The sequence below is a fragment of the Corvus brachyrhynchos genome, unplaced genomic scaffold (assembly GCF_000691975.1).
Source record: "Corvus brachyrhynchos isolate BGI_N302 unplaced genomic scaffold, ASM69197v1 scaffold14, whole genome shotgun sequence".
Classification (NCBI taxonomy): Eukaryota; Metazoa; Chordata; class Aves; order Passeriformes; family Corvidae; genus Corvus; species Corvus brachyrhynchos.
This window is the reverse complement of record NW_008239110.1, coordinates 6699707-6712123: the sequence shown is the minus strand read 5'-3', so window position 1 is coordinate 6712123 and position 12417 is coordinate 6699707. Positions and strand designations below refer to the sequence as shown.

The 12417-nt window shown below is 45.3% G+C and overlaps 1 protein-coding gene across 2 annotated transcripts in view; it reads right to left on the bottom strand.

The window, feature by feature from the left end:
- Positions 1-10536: 10536 nt before the first annotated feature.
- SOBP (sine oculis binding protein homolog) overlaps positions 10537-12417 on the bottom strand; it is a 112806-nt gene continuing 110925 nt past the window's right edge. For both annotated transcript variants that reach the window (XM_008637755.2, XM_017739604.1), the window contains one exon: positions 10537-10744. The gene's annotated coding sequence lies outside the window, so the exon portion shown is untranslated. The remainder of the gene's footprint in view (positions 10745-12417) is intronic.

Here is a 12417-nt window from a genome sequence, read left to right as displayed (position 1 = left end):
CATCCCCCAAAGAGCATCCCTGCCGCTGCCCGCCCCTCAGCCCCGCCACCCGGCGCGTGGAAAGGCTCCGTGTTGGCCCACATCGTTCGGCGCCAGAACTGGGACGTGGGAAAGGCCCGTTGAGGCAGCAGGACACGGGCTCGGGGTCTCTCTCTGCCTGGCAGTGGGTTCTCAACGCCGCTGCTGTTCCCCCACCTTTTCTTTGAACCACACATTCCCGATGTTCCAGCGGCAATCTATACCACAAGGCGCCCTGGAGATTTCGGGAGTTAAATTAACCACAAAGATCATCTGTGTCTGTCTTGTCAGAAAGCACAAGAACGTACTTTGGACAAAAGAGGCTGGCTGAACATGGACTATGCCATCCTCCATCTCTTTGGGGTCCTGCTAAGACCTGACAGTCTTTCTTTTCCTCAGTAATTACCAGCAGCATCTGTAACTAAGAAAGAAAAAGAAAAAAAACCGACATACATTTTTTCTCAGACATGTCATGAGGTTATATGTCCCCACTTTGCATTCGGAGCACAGGAGCAGTGCAGACTGTGGTAATGAGGCTGGCTGGCCATCCCCAGCCCAGCTGGGGTGAGTGGCAGAGCCTGGCAGAGCAGACTGGCACATTCTGAGGACATCATGAACTCAGGTGATTGCCAGACTCCAAGGTGAAGTTACAGAGGGGCCTCATCTGACTTCACTCATGTGGCGTTTCATTAAAGGACTTTGTGCCAATCAGAATGATGGAGCATAGGCCAGTGTGTTGGCTCTGCAGGCTAATTAGTCTCTCAGACCTTCTGCTCCTCTGGAAGTCCCAGCCCGGCTGGGAAGGACGGGGCTTTGTGTTGCTCGTGTCAAGTGGCCAGGTTCCACATCTGTGGTGCTGGTATTTCACTGGTCTGCTGGGCCCTCATTTGGCCTATAAACCACAAACATCTGCTGGGGTTATGGTCGGCTTGTTGGCTGATTTCAGCAGGGGTGGTGACCTGCTGTAGTAGTCAATCAGTTCTGGAAGAGCAAACTGGATGCAATGCAGAGGAGTTTGAGAGAGCAGGAAAAGCACTCAGCCAGTCAAAAACAAAAACTAGGTTCAAAAAAGAGCTGTGCAAATGGTAAAATGCTGCCGCTTAATAGCCTGGGCAAAACACATACGTGTGTCCTGGTATCCTTGGTGTTTTCCACACATTCTCTCCCTCAACAGCTAAGTATTGTTTTTTAATGCATGTTGACAATAGAGTATGCTAGTTTATCAACCCAATAAGGTAAGCAAAAGTCTAGAGTCACTTAAGACAAAGGAAATTACAAGAAGAAAGTGTGCCTCACGCCCACACTGATAAAGTACTCTTAATCTGATGGAGTCAGGGAATAGTTTATTTTAAAGTGATATAACAGCAATAAATTCACCATAATAGCTCAGATCACAATGACATCTTCAGCTGTTAATGCGGATGTCATGTGTGTCTCAGAGAGCTGTCACCAGAGTTTGGCAGTCTGAGGAATGACACATAAGAGACTAACTCTGCTCTCCATCACAGCAGTGCTGGCTGGAAGAATTTCACTGACCCTTCTCTCTGCTTTCTTTGGACTCACACAGATAGACACTAAGACAGGAATGGACTGTCAAGGCTCTCAGCGTTCAGCTTCATTTCTTTAAAAAAGAAGTCCCTGCCACTGGTCTGATTCACCTCTCTTCTGTGCCAGACTGATTCTGGAGGATTTGCACTGGCAGACATCAGAGATGTCCTTTCTCAAATGAAATACAAAAAGTTCTTCCCATGTAAATTCAGTTTAGATGCAGGAGTTTGGGTGAAGAACTGTTGAAGCGACTTATCCCACCAGTTATTCTATAGTCTCACTGAGAATTTATTTCCAGGTCAAGCAGTGCAGTACATGCCGAGAAGGCAAGGATGGAGCACAACTCTGTGTAAATAATACCTTAGGCCTGAACTGGACCAATTTCTGCTGGCAAAACAGACTCTTTTTCAGGAACTTGGTCCAGTTGGGACTTCCAGAAAATGAAAGTATTTTATAGTGCAACCTTGTAAACTACTTAGGGATTTTGAAAATAAACAAATAAAAGCAAAGATACTGTTCCTGTGCCTCAGTGTCTGATAATTTCCCAGGAGCATGGATGGCTGAAAAAAGATCTCTTTTCTCATGGTTACATACCCTGCTATTTCAGGGATGTCACTCACTGGACTGCGTTATCAAAAACATTTAATGAATCTCCCCTTGGGTTTGCATTCCCAAAGAAAGCCACAGCAGCCCAGATTGCAAATTATGGCAGCCTAACTGCTTCTTGAGGCCATGCTTACCCTGTTGGGTGACCTCCTTAAGTCTCCCCAAAATGCATAGGAGTGCTTGATCCCCTTAGGAGCCCTTAAAAAGCCCAGCCAGAGTATCCTCCAGCATGTATCCCTGTCAAAAGACAGGGGCTGGACAGGAGCAATGTGAGGAGACTTCTGTAAAAAGCAGTCTACAAACCTGTGAGCTTAATGGACGGTGAAATACATAGTACATTTTTTTAAATCAACTGTTGTAAGTATTAGAGTAGGGAATAAAAGTTTCCATTAGATTCTATACAGTGGGAAGATTATCTCTTTCTTTTGAATTCTCCTGGATTTTCTGGTGGGAGCAAATGTGTCTGACTGATAGTGTGTGGCTATCAGACAGGAGGAAAATTATCTAATTTATAGCCTGCACTGAGAAAGCTACAGCAGCAGAATAAAATGGTTCTCCATATGGTACTATAAAGCTTCCAAAAGCTATAGTTAAAGAAAACAACAATGCTCATAGAGAAATTCTCCTTTCGTAGATCAAGGAAGGGGTTACAGCAACAAGGCTGGTAAAGACTCACAAGAAGGAACGATGTCTTTGATTGTCTTAGATGAATTTATAGCTTTTATGTACAGGATTACAAGTATTAGATGCATCTTTGTGTTAACAGGGCTCATGTTTTGAAGTACAAGAAAACTCTACAGTTACATTCTGTGGAGGCTTCCACAGTTTGCCAAATGGAAAAACATTTGGAGGTTTGGAAAAATCTTGCACATAAATTACTAAAGGCACGAAGCGCCTGAAAGATGGATGAAATCAGAAGCCAAGGAAAAGCAGCGTGTGTGCCAAGGAACAAAAAAAAACATGTAATGATTTCTTTTAATGACTCTCCTGCAAAATGGAGAGCAAGCTTCTAGGGCATGTCATATTCTCATAAAAGCAGCTTGCCTGGGTGATGAGAAAAGCCCCGTAAGTGGTCAGACCGAGACCAAATTTTTCATCCTTTCTGCACGTAGCTCTCCATTGATTACGTTAAGTGCTACCCACTGGTTAAAAACACAGCAAGCTCATTGTCTCTGCCTGTGGCAAAGGGCAGCTACACACTTGCTAATTTCCTGATTTATGACACCCTATAGAAGGAATTGAAAATGGGCACAAGGTGGGGGGACACACACACACTGTTAGAACAGAGGGAGATCAGGAAGTTTGTGATAAAGAAAAGGCAGGCTCTCGTCTGACATGTAATCTCTCTTTTGGCTTGAAGTAAACCTGCTCCTTCAAGGCTGTGCCATCAACAGGGCCTGGCTCAAATTTCACCACTAAATCTGAGTCAACAATCTCTAATCTGGACACTGGGCTCAGGATTCAGGCTCAGGTTGCAGTTGGAAGCAGACAACAGGGACACAGGGAGGTGGGGGTCAGGGGGAGTGGGGAGAGGAGGAAAAAGACAATCTTTGTTTCTCACTTGACTGTCAGCATAAGGCTGAATTGAGGCAATTTTTTCTTTTTTGTCATCTCCAAGATAAAACTTTGCACCTCTCTGGCCTTGAAGTTGCCTTCCTGACACTTATATTAAGTACAGAAGATATATGTCCGAGAATGGGGGACATAAGTTTGTGGAGCAGCTCAGATTTGGAGTTCTTTTCATCTTTCTGACATGTGATACCGTGACATAAGCTGCCTCCAGTGGGGTTGCTATGCAGATATACAGTTTCTGAAAAGTTACACCAGGAAAACTAAAACCTACCGATGGATTTAGCATTTCACAAAGAAGCAGGATAAAATTTGTGGCAGTTAGACTCAAAAGCTAAAAAAGGTGAATTAAACTTTCATGAAAACAATCTCCCCAAAAAACCAAAAAGGATCAATAAGTATGAAAGAAACTTGTTGCATTCCTAGCCTGTGGGCTGCTGACTTAATCCTGCTACTGTATATAATAAAGGAGACCCTGTGCGTTTAATGGCAGGGACAGAAAGAAGTGGGAAATACTTGGGTACTGTTCCTCCTAATTTCACCCTCTTCCCCCCTCTTTGTTGCTGCTTTGCCATAATTTTATTTTGAAAAATAAAGACTAGAATAAAAAATATGTTGTCTGAGGCTTCCAGCCAAAAATGTGCCAGCACTTTCCCTTCCCACCACCCCCCCAGTCTTCCTCAAACTCCTTAGGCCAAAAGCCTTAACAAAAGCTGTTTTCTGTTTGGAAGATCTCCGGGTCCTGCGCTCTCTTTCCTAACCCCTAACACAGGAAATGATTTTATAATTCACGTTATTAAGGAATTTGACTCATGCTCCCCCCTCTTCCCACCTCGTTCCCTGGATGTCGACTGACAATAAGCCTGTGGGCTGGCACCCATCCTCGCTGACCCGTCTGTGTCAGCTCCTCTACCTGACCCTGCCTGTAAATCATCCTGCTGGACCTCTCGTGGGGCTGTAAGGGTGGCAGCAAGCTTTCCCCAGCATCCAGCCATGCTTCAGCGCCGGGGTGCCTGCTCTGCCTTGAGTTTTGGGAGATACCTGGGACTGCTCCCGAGTCCTCTGTGTGTGTGTGTCTGTGTGTCTGTGTGTGTGCGTCAGTGTGTCTCCGTGTGTGTGTGTGTGTGTCCCCCAAACATTGTATTTCACATAATGCCTGTCATGCCAAAGACCATGCTAGCAACTGGGATGCAAGAAATCAATCTCCTTTGGCAAGAGTTAGAAACCACATCCCTCTCCCGAGGTACTCAGGAGAGGGCAAGTAATGTGAAGGCCGAGCATCACCCAGCACATGTGGGGCAGATGCTGGGGCAGCTCTGCCAGCTTGGCACACACTCCCCCACTCCAAAGCTGGCTGAGTGATGCTGCCAGTGCTGCTGCCCCAGGGAGCTCTTTGGCTGCCTGCCCTCCCTGTCCTGCTGAGCTGAGGGCCCGGGAAGCACGGAGGACAGTGGGGCTGCAGCAGGCTGAACTCCTGGAGCTGGCTTAGGGAAGGCTCCCTTTGCTTCAGAGGTGGGCTCTGTAATGGATCAGTAAATGCAGCAATTCTAAAGCCCTTTCGGGAGAAGGAGCAGATGCCCTTGTTCCAAGAGAGCGCCTCAAGCACTAATAGGAGGACTGTGCCCCCTCTTCCTGGCACTGTGGATGTCACATCCGCGTCTCTTCCCTGAGAAGTGAAGAGAATCTCTCCTGCCTTTCTTGGCATAGCTTGTGTCCCAGTAGACCAGCCAGGACAGATTGTATCACATCGATTCTGGCCTGGGACATGGGAAGGGATAACAGCCTCTCTCGTTTTGCATGTGCCTGTGTGGGCTCAATTCCCTCAGCTGAAGAAGAGTGAAGCTGAGTCTCCTGGTCCCTCAGCAAACCCCCAGAGTACAACACTTTTCGGGAAAAGAAGGCAGCATTCCTTCTTCCTCAAGCCTTTTCCTTTTACTAATTAGGTCCAGCAAGGTCCTTCAGAAGCAGGCCTGCTGAGAGCTGGGAATCACAACGTATCTCTGCCCTCAGCTATCTTATCAGTGAATAATAACCAAGCTTTCCTTCCCATCTGGGGCAGGATCCCACCTGCAGCGTGGGCTGCCCAGATGCCAGGGAGCCCCAGGAAGGAGCAGGTGAGGCTGCCCCTTCTCCTGTGATAGTCATGTGCCTGGATAACTGATGGAGGGACATGCAACTTTTAGATGTTTGCATCATTTGTAAACAAGGGCCCTGGGCATTTGGCATTTGGCTGCCTCTCTGTGTCTTGAATATCATTGGAAAACTTATTTCAGTAGGGCAGTGGCTGAAGTGGCTGGGACACCTACCTGTTTCAGTAGATAGGTGATGCTTTAGAGACCAGGGAACAGCTTGGAGAAAGACTGTCAGCAGCCTAAGTTACTCTTTTCTTCTTCCTTGTGGCCGAGTCTGTTCCTCACAGTGTCACAGAACTTCAAGTCCCGACAGGTCTTGACTGGTCAACATGACAGTCTGAGGAGCACCCCTGTATCAGACACCCTGTCCCCCCTGGAGGTGCTGCAGTGCCCTGCGGTCAGCATCCATTGCACCTCTGAGGACCCATGCTCCCACCATTGCTGGAAGCAAACAGCCAGAAGCTGCTGCTCTGCTGTTATTCACAGCTCTCTGTGTTTTACTGATGCTTACCGTGTTCTGTGCAAAATGTCCCAGTGTTGCTCAAGGTAGCAATGCATTTCTTTGCCCAATACCACATAAATGACAACTAAAATGTGTGCAAATCTATGTAAAGTAGTTCTCCCCGTTTCAAAACATTTGAGCCTTTATGTTCACTATGAAGCAGGTTCAACTCAATTCCTGATTCTCTCTCCCTCAGCTGCACAATGGATACTGAGTGATACTGAGTACCACCTCTCCTTACTCATGGATCCCAAATATCAAGTCAACTTCCAGTGAGAGTGGAAGGCATAACAACTTAAGAGACTGCTTCTGTTCTGAGTTACACCTCTGTAAATCCAGAGCAATTCCAGGGGAATCAAACTGAACCAGCATCAGCAAATTTGCTCTTAGTTTGCACACAAAATGTTTGTCATAGTTATTATTAAATGATGTCTTTATATTCCAGGTCTATTTTTAAAACAAAGGCAATGAAGTTTGGGCATCCAGTTCTATATATGGACACTCCAAATGGCATTGAAATGCCTCATGCATGTGTTTGGCTGAGTGTTGATTTGAGTGTCCAAATATGGACCTCAGAATGGGATATCTCACTTGGATAAGCATCCTTGCAAATTTGGCTCACAGCACTTATTTGAACAAAGCAAATTTATTTCTATCATTTAGCACGGAAAAAGCATGAATTGTTTTCATTTTGAGGGACATCCTTTTTCACGGAATTGGGCCACTCAAAAAACTGTCATGTGTAGTAGTTCTAAACAAAATAAAGCCTTCAAAAATCATCTAAGACAACACAGGAGGAAATTAATGCAGAGTGCTTGCAGCACGCAGACCCCCTTTTATCACAAGGGCAAAATTCTTGCTGACAGCAAGAATTCAGTGCTAGCAGAAGGGCCCATGCAGCTTGATCACAGCACACTCCCCCTCTGCCCCAGCAGTGTGAAGGGATGCATGCACGGCCGGCTGCTCTGAGACCCGAGGCAAAACTGCCTCTCTCCGCTCATGGAGACAGTCTCTGCATCCCAAATCCGTACATGTGCAAGAGCTGGAGTGATGGCTGTTGCACGCAGGAACCTTCCCCTGTATCTCCCAGTGCACGGGATTTTCTTTGTCTTCTTGATGATGAGTTCTCCAGGAAAAAGCTTGGCTTGGCTTTTAGGTCTTAGTGCTTAATAAATAATGTCAGCAGCAAGCGAGCACCGTTCTGCAAGTGTTTGCTGGGTTCCCGTTAATTGCAAAGGACCTTTACATCCTTTGTGTAATTCCATTCATTTTGTTGGCATCATACAAGGGATGGATTTGGCCTCAGAAATAAAGCAGGTTTCTCTTGAATAATGTATTGTACCATTTGGTCTGCATTTTCCTCAAGGTTTATGTATACTTGGGTACTTCTCCCCATATATGCAGCTGGAGATATTTTTTCAATAGCAAACAATGAACTGATTCAGCTGTCCAAAGCAGTTGTTCACATTCTGAATTTTGGGGTAAGATGTTAAGAAAGCACAAGGTGAGCAAATTCTCAGGAAAGCTAAGGTAAGTTTGTGATCAGTAGAAACATGTGATGCCAGCTCTAGCCTAGATCACCTTCTCTACCTCTGCTGTCCTGATGATTTTTGACAAGCTGATTCCATTTCTGGAAAAGAAAACCGGTTCATCAGAGAGAAAGATTTCTCTAAAGAGTCTGTTGTTTTTCAGAAGAGTGAAAATGTGTGCTAACAATTCTGGACCACTGACAAAATCAAGATCAATACACACGGCCTTCGTTTTACAGCCAAGTTCAGATGAATAAATAGAGATGCAGCAAGCTGTTTACTGGGGAGACAAGCTTTACTCTATGTGCCCTTCCAAGCAGGCACGCTTAGGCTGCTGTTGTTTGCCTTACATGGCTGGGTAATGAAATCAGTCAAACAGTTCCAGCACTCACCGGACATTTCCAAGCCCTCCATCAGCAGTGCTGGCTGTGCTGGCCAAGAGCTGGGAAGCAAATGCTACTGTGTGAGATAGCAGTTGCAGAGGCCTGGGGGCACTTGGGAGGAGTTTGGTCCATTGAAGAACCTCTGGTTTCAGGGGGAGTCCATGCACAGAAAAGCCCCATCCTCACAAAAGGCAGGCAGAATACCCTCTGTACGCTGCCCCAGATGCAGCATGAGGCTACTGTGCTTGCACAGATCCTCTCAAAATCAATGAAGCTGCAGCCACTGCATCTACCCAGAGATCTTCTCCAAGATCAGGACCTAACTGCACTGTGCTAAGTGCAGGGATTTTTCTCCCCATGCCTTAAACACTGCAGAAACTGAGAAGTGTCAAGGGAGGCACAAAGATGGAAGGGACATAGATACAGCTTTCGAGAACAACTTACACATATTTTTCTGTGGCTTCAGACTCAGGGGTCTTTTTGTCTGTGACCAGGCAGGTAGAGAAATGAATAACTGCATGCACAAAGAGGGAAAAAAAAAAAAAAGAAAAATAAAACAACAGCACATTTAAGTGCATTTTTTTTTCTTGGAGATTTATTTTGTTTTAATAAATCTGACACCAGTCAGGGAGAGAGAAAAGCGCTGCAAGACCAAAAGGAAAGCAGAGGGTGCTTCAAATTCTTGCTCTCTTGAAGATGTTTCATCAAAATGTCTTTGAGCTCTCTCCCTAGACTCAGGAGTTGCTGGATTCCCCCCCCATCCCCTTTTTTTTTGTTGGTTTTTTTGTTTGTTTGTTTGTTTTTTTTAAAAAGCGAGCTTACTCGCCCGGTGTGATTTCCAAGCTTTCACAGCTCTAATAAATAAGGAGCACCTGTAAAACAGTAGCTTGACTTAAGTGAATCTGTACAAAGGAAAATATAGAAATACAGTATATACATAGTGCTCATAGTGCACCATCACTACAAGGCTCTGGTTCAACTGACCCTGCTGCCCTGCTCCCAACACCACTGACACAGAGCCTCTGCTCCTGCAAACTGCTCCTGTCTTCCCCGCAGCAGCCTTATAGAAAAGGTGTACTCTGAACACTCAAGAGTGAACAATTGCTTTATTCGAGTTAGTAAACAGTTACACTGAATCACAAGGTGATCTGAAATTTTTTTTAAGTTTTTTTCTTTCTTTTTGATTTTTTGTGGGGTTTTTATGGGTTTTTGTATTTTTTTTTCTTTTCTTTTTTTTTCTTTTTTATTTGTCAGAATGGGATACTCCACAACTCTCTTACCAATTCAGTGCCAGTATAACATGCTCTAGTGTATTTTGGACTCTTGGCTACAACTGTACAAGTGCACACAAGTAAATTCTACCCTGTTATCCTCCACCCACTGATTGAGGATCAAATTGCACATTTCTCTTAACCATGACAGGAGAAAGCAAACAGTGAAACAGAATCATGGGGGATCTTTCTCACTTTACCCTTGTTTTCATTGGTTTGTCCATACCATTCTAATTATCATGAAAGGGCTATGCATATGGAGAGATTGTCTCACTGCCTTCCTGGATCACTGAAAACCATCAGGGTTGAAATTTCATCCAAGTCTTTCGTGACGCCCAGCAAATATTCCCCTCAGATTATTTTACACCTTGAGGGAATTTTGGTCTTTAGTTCAACACTCTTGCTCTGTTCCCAAATGGGGCGCTATTTAGGGGAATTTAAAGAGAAAGCTGAGAAGAATAAACATTTACTGAGTACTCTTGGCATTCAGTCTCTGAAAAACCACAGTATAAACTATTCATGCTGCTTCTTACATCTGTCAAATCAAAAATTAAAAGCCATAAAAGTGTAACACTGAAAATATGGCATTAGAAAGGATAAAGGTGGCCTTTGTAAAAATAACAAGAAAAGTATATTAGCCAATAAAATATTCTAACTCTTCATTTAAAAGTGCATCATGGGTAGGACAGAGATGACTCTGAAGCGTTGCTACTCCAGTATTACCCCTTTCCCCCATCAAAACTTGAATAGGTCCAAAACCATACAATGCAAATCACGATTCTTAGTGTAGCAGCAAAACCACAGCAGTTTTTCAAAGGAAAAAAAAAATTAAAAAAAATCCGTATCATTGTCCAATCTCAAATATCTGAACTCCGAAGTCAGTGAGGGAAAAGTACCTATGTTGGTCCGTGTGGTTTTTGAAACCCGGGTGAAAAATCCCCCCCAGCAAGAAACCAAGAGGAAAAAGCGTTCCAAGAGGTGTGGATCCATGATGTGCTGTCTTCTGGGTCAAAGGCACCCGTGGGACCGAGACTTCCTCGGAGGGGCTTCATGACAGGAAGCTGCTTTCTTTGCTGGACTTTCAGCCAGAGGGGGTGGTGAGCGGACCAGCTGGTGTCATTCGGTGGAGTGACGTGGTTTGCTCTGCTCCCTTTCTCCATGCAAGGTACCCTGTCAGCGAGTGCTCCTGCAAAGCAGACAAGCAGAGGGGGTCAGGGTGAGCGGCAGGAGGCTCACTGCAGGCAGGCTGGGCACTGCCTGAGCTCAATTCCCACACAGCCTCACAGTGGGCAAGCAGTCAGGCTGAGGCACAAGTCCACCACTTCAGCCTCGCCTGCCCCTTGTGCCTCAAGGGCCATCGGGACATGCAGCGTTCAAGGTTGCTGGAGTGGAAGACGAAGGAATTCCTGTGATAAAAAGGTGGAAACTGATATAATTATAGTTCATTCTCAACAACACCCGGGCAGTTATAAGCTCCTGAGTCTTAGTTTTTCTAGGGGCTACTGGGAGATACACCATTGCTTCATGTGCTTCTGCTTCCCTTGTCAGCTGACCATGTAAGCTACCTAGCAGAGATTGTCCCCTCTCTCTCCCTGCACAGTGAGCTTTGGACTCTATCTCCTTGGATGGGATCTGCTGTCCCCTACAGATTTGGCCTGAAACTCTGCAGTACTGATCAGCCTTGTTTTGGTGCTGGGGCACATTTTCCTTCTCCGTCTGCTCCACAATCTCCCCTTCACACTGGCTCCTCTGCAATCCCTCTCAAAAATGTGCCTGTATCCCCTTGCCAAACCTCCACCCTCCTCAAAGCAGAGACTGGAAGGCACATTGAATATGTCGACCAGCATAAACTTCCATGGCATAGAGGCCACCACATCTAGGTTAAGGAGTAACGTTTGTGCTTTCAGGCAACGTGCCCAGTGAGATGAGCTTCTTTGTGTCTACAGAGAGCTGTGAACAAGAACTAGACTGAGAATTGGGATGTATCCACCTACTAAGGTGAAGTACACAGCTGTTTTCTGTCACATTTTTTGGCTTGAAGTCTTGGTGTAAAAAGGGAAGCAGAGCAAATTAAACCTGTAATGTCTGTATGAAACCTCACTCTACTTCTCTCTTTCCATACATCAATGGAAATTAATTTCCATCCCTCACTAACCAGTCTCATGGTACATGGCACAGACCAATAAGAGATTTGCAAGGGGAGGCATAAAGAAGTTCAGTGGCTCTGGATGCTTTCTGCCTGGAGTGGTCAGCTTGCTGTGTAAGTTCTGTCTATTTTCCCCTGCTGCCAATGGACTCAGTGTCCATTGTGCTGAATGGCAAGAAGGACCTTCCCTGGTCACTAGCTCATATGGCAGTAATTGCGTTTGATGAATGCATCTTTGTAGCAATCAAGTTACAAAATAAAAATCTGTATCAGGCATAGCAGGCAAAGTTCTATAAAGAAATGAGAACATGCTAGTCATCACTGCTTCAGAGCTCAATGCTATGCACCTCGTGCCAGCACTAGCGTGCATGACCAGTACAATAAAGTCAGCTATTTATATCTCCCCCCAAAAAACCCCAAATTACTTTTTAGGAGATCAACATATGCTCTTCACCCTAGCTGAACCTGCCTTCAACACACATCAAATATTGCTGATCAGATAGAAAAATTGCATCAACCACAAAAGAATTTTCATCAGGATAAAGCCATAGAGTTGAGCTTATGTGAGTTGTGCTGAGGTAAGCACACTGGGTTTTGCTTGCTTTCCAAAGTCAAGTAGGGCTGGGCTGATCCTGGATTGGAAGACCACCTAGAAGTTGGAGGCAGGCTGTAGTTCAAACCCAGGAGACAGCATGGAAAAGATGAGGGAAAGA